Consider the following 5000-nt stretch of genomic DNA (forward strand, 5'->3'; position numbering starts at 1 on the left):
ATATATATTTATATATATATATATATATATATATATATATATATATATATATATATATATATATATATTATGTATTTTTTGATACTTACACAACTTATTCCAATACAAAAGCTATGTAAGAACACTTCCAGACATATGAAATATATTTGTGTGGAATTTCAAAAGCCCCTGTAACAGAGTGCGTATAGGCGCGTGGAAAAATATCGGCAGGAGCGGTAGGACTGTGAAGATATTAGCAGCAGCAGCCGAAAAAGCACATATGCAAATTGAAGTGTGCCCGTGCTTGCGAGACAAGGAAAAGAAAAATACACCACGCAAAATGCGACCGATGAAGATAGACATGTAAATTCGAAAGCAGAAAATGACTGGCGTATGATCGAGTGGAGAAAGATAAACGCGTTATAGGTGACATGGACGTGTGGCCTCACAGTGATAGCGAGAGACTTTTACGCTGGTTCCGAGACTGTGGGGTTTTGTTAATCTCATGGAAGATTAAATGAACAGTAAAGAAGAAAAAGAAAAAAACAAGAAGCGAACATTGTTTGGAAAGTAGCGGTAAATGTTATTCGTGGCCTAATGGTCAGTTTCCTAACAGCAGTTTCTGTTGAAAAGGTTTCGAGTGGCTCTAAAGTCGTCTGTATTGCAAAACACGTGTCTCTGGATAATCGAATTCTTCGTGTGTATATATATATATATATATATATATATATATATATATATCTATATATATATACACATACATATATACATACATATACATATATATATATATACATACATCATATATATATACATACATTGTATATATATATATATATATATATATATATATATATATATATATATATATATATATATATAATGTTTTCCTTTGTATCTACTTAATGATAGGTTGACCCCTTGGGCCATTCAAGCCGCTAATTATAAGAAATCAGGTAATTATGATAACGTTGATTAATATATGTGCTAATACATACATTTTTTTTTTTTGGCTTATCGCTCATCAAACATACGAAAATGATCGGTCATTAAAAGTAAAAACGAAAATACAAAAAAAAAATGTCTGAATAGAAAAATTTCTTAACGGATAATTAGGTTTAATTCTCATTATCTACTTCTGTCGATGAAGAGGAAAAAATAAAGAAAGAAGTGTGCCGGTGTATAGCGAACGTAATAAAAATCAGTTAAAATAAAAACGCAAGAAATTCAAAGAAAATACGAACAGAAAAAGATATAAGCGACAACCTCATTTTTTTTAACATTTTTTAAACAGTTTATTTTTTATCCAGACAAAGTAAAAATGCTCTACATAATATGACTTCAAATATATTAGCTCTACTTTCAAGAAAGTTTCACTTGTGATTATATATATATATATATATATATATATATATATATAACTACTTAATTTACTCACATGAAATTAATATACGAAAGTATAGATTTATGCGTAAACTTTAAGTATTTACTTCAAAAGTGCTCAATACGTAGGTAGAGCTAGTTAGTAAGTTATAAAATGTATATGGCGATTAAGCTACACTGAATATTCCGCGTTTCATCCACTCTAGGACTCTTCAGGAGGCTTATGCATAAGCCTGAAGAGTCCTAGAGTGGATGAAACGCGGAATATTCAGTGTAGCTTAATCGCCATATACATTTCATAACTTACTATATATATATATATATATATATATATATATATATATAGTAAGTTATGAAATGTATATATATATATATATATATATATATATATATATATATATATATATATATATATATATATATATATATATATATATATATATATATATATATATATATATATATATATATATATATATATATATATATATATATATAGTAAGTATACGGCATAATCACGTTGACACACCGGTTCTCGTCAGATCACCGAAGTTAAGCAACGTTGAGCCTGGCTAATACCAGATGGGTGACTATTTGGGAATTCTAGGCGCTGTATGTGCTCTCCGCTTATCTCGGCATTGTTTCCAGTCGTCTTGTACCTCAACTTGCCACTGGTATGCAACAATGTTGACTCAGGAGAGGCGTGGTTGGAGATTGCGCAACTCTTCCCACACAAATTTCACGCGCATGCACCCTTACAGTGGGTATCCATAGTCTGTCAAGACTGAATGAAGCCTCCATATATATATATATATCAGTGCTTAACCTTTAGATAGGGATCATTATATATATATATATATATATATATATATACATATATATAATGATCTATATATATATATATATAATGATGTATCACAAGTAAAACTTTATATATATGTGTGTGTGTGTGTGTGTATTCATATCAATGCTCAACATTCTCTTGGGTTGAGCATTTGGGAAACAAATTACCATTAGCGTATGATGCGATGCTCTCTGTGTAAATAAATTGAGCTTAGCTATTTGGACAATGCTAAAACACTATTTCCGCATAGCAGCAGCCGTATAGCGCAAAGGTTAGAAGCTCCGACTGTCGTTTGAGTTTCGATCCTTGTTTGATGTTGCTGTTAAGTTGCTTGGAAATCCACACAGATGATTTGTTTATAGTGGTGAAGGCTTTGTGAAGAACCAACCACTCTTTTCAGCTATTACTGCTAAACCTTGTCGGTGCAGACGACTGCCACACGACAAAGCATACCGTACAACGCAGGTTTGTACATCAGAGTTGCTTTCTCCAAAATGCATGGCTTAAATAAGACTGGGGGTGCATCTCTCCCAGTGAGTTAATGCGCCTCCACATACCAATCTGGAAATTTCTACGACTCGGCCCGGTACATACAGCGTTTAGTCTTCCCAAATGGTCATCCATCGGGTTATCAGAAGTGAAGCATATATATATATATTTTTATATATTTTTTTATATATATTTTAATTAAGTAAGATCTATGACTTACTTGTAGTTTCAGTAAATACTTTTATATGCAAAATCCGATCCCGCATTTTGCTAATTCCTGCCCTCTGATGAGAAGGAGAGTATTTCTTCGAAACTCCGCGGATTAAGGACTATCCACTTATCTTGTGCTTCTTTTTTTTTTAAATTAAATGTTTTTAACTCTTTTTCAAGATGTCTTTTAACATGTTTTATTAATCATTTGTTCATATATATATATATATATATACATATATTCTTCAGAATAAACTTATCTATCAACTTGTATGGAAACCTGTGATTATAAGATTTACAAGATATTAATATATATATATATTATCCCGTCTAAATAAGAATTGCTCGATATACAAGATAGAGCAAATAAATCAAATTTTATTCATTCAAGGAATTTGAAAATTTATGACGTGAAATGTTTGAATTTCAAATCAAGAGATTTTTATTATTCTAAGTAAGACAAAGAATACGTTTGAAATATTATAACTCCTTATCCTATAGGATTTCGATGTCTACCACCTCTTCAGAAGAGAAAATATTAGCAAATAGTTATAATGTTTTACACGTTATTTGCTAAAGTCAGTGAGATATGGAAAATCACAATTAAAAGTTGTTCAAGTATTTAAATTTCATAGAGTAAGTGAAGTTAATGAAAAGATATATATATATATATATATATATATTTAATGAATGAATGATAAAAGTCTATATTCCAAAGTTCATGATATTGACTATCTTACAATTTTATTCCTTTAATTCAGTTGACATTTAAAATTCTTGACAGTATCTGTTCGTAGCACAAAATCAATCACTTAATTAGATCAATCAGTGAATCTATTTTGCCCTTAACTCATCAGAAGAAATAGTAAGTAACAATTCATCAAAATGAAATAAAGTGCGTTTTGACATGATTAAAATCCGAAAATTGGAAGAGAAGCTGCAAATACCTTATAATATGTCTACATTACGCCATTTTGAATTAAGAAATAGATGCCGACGTATTTGTGCAGCGCTTCGCTTCATTAATTTCGGCAAAAGGTTATGTCCCGCAGCAAGTGTTTAATTGCTACGAGACAAGCCTTGTTTTTTTTTTTTTTTTTTTTTTTTTTTTTTTAAATGCCACGCAGGACATTCATTACCGCTGAGGAGAAGAAAGCTGATGGGTCACAAGCCCATGAAAGATCGTCTAAGCTTAGCACTGTGTGCAAATGCTAGCGATGACTGCAAATCCACCACTGGTGCATCGTGCAGAGAACCCATATGCATTTAAGATTTATAGTGTGATGTGGAGGAGCAATGAAAAAAAGTGGCTTACCCAGCAGTTCTTCATTGAATGGGCGACTTCAGTGTTTGGCTTCCACATCACATGTAATCTCTTCTAAGACTTTATAAGCCTTAAATACATATGGGTTCTCTGCATGATGCACCAGCGGTGGATTTACTTTGCAGTCATCGGTAGCATTTGCACACAGTGCTAAGTTTAGACGAGTTTTCATTGGCTTGTGACCTGGTAGCTTTCTTCTCCTCATCGGTAATGAATGTTCTGCGTGGCATTCTTTTCCAAAAAAAAAAGTGCGAAGAAATATCCCCACGGTATAAAAGACGACAAAATGGAAGATTTCAAGTCCATCCGGGTACTTTTCCTCTTCCCAAAATTTCCCTCAATCTTCCAGCCCAAAGATTAGCAGATGATCTCAAACTTTAAAAAACTGTACACTAAGCATTTGTTCCAGCGATGTTTTGAAATCATGTACGACACTCAAAATAATCATTCCTGAGTTTCGGAAAGAACATTTCAACATTGCCATAAAATATATATATATAGCTCTAAAAATCATTGATGCCGCATGGCAGGGCATTTCGAATCGCACATTGAATTCTGTCTGGAAGAAATTGTGATCTGATTGCAGCGCTGAAAGAGACTTTGAAAGGTTCGATACCCAATCTGAGTCCGATGTGGTGTTGGACGAGAATGTTTCCTTCGAAAAGTCCATGGAGGTGAGGAGGATATTAACGCGCTTGTGCAGAAACACGTGGAGGAACTGACAACAGAGGAGCTGAAGGAACTACAGGCGATGAAACAGATGGCGGGGTT

At 32.6% G+C, this 5000-nt stretch overlaps 1 protein-coding gene and 1 pseudogene across 2 annotated transcripts in view; both read left to right on the plus strand.

Moving 5' to 3' along the window:
• LOC145256466 (carbonic anhydrase-related protein 10-like) overlaps positions 1–5000 on the plus strand; it is a 696397-nt gene that overhangs the window by 567478 nt on the left and 123919 nt on the right. The gene's annotated exons all lie outside the window — the stretch shown is intronic.
• LOC145256703 (5S ribosomal RNA) lies at positions 1865–1981 on the plus strand (annotated as a pseudogene).

This window comes from Euprymna scolopes, chromosome 32 (genome assembly GCF_053919585.1).
Source record: "Euprymna scolopes isolate OS-2025 chromosome 32, ASM5391958v1, whole genome shotgun sequence".
NCBI lineage: Eukaryota > Metazoa > Mollusca > Cephalopoda > Sepiida > Sepiolidae > Euprymna > Euprymna scolopes.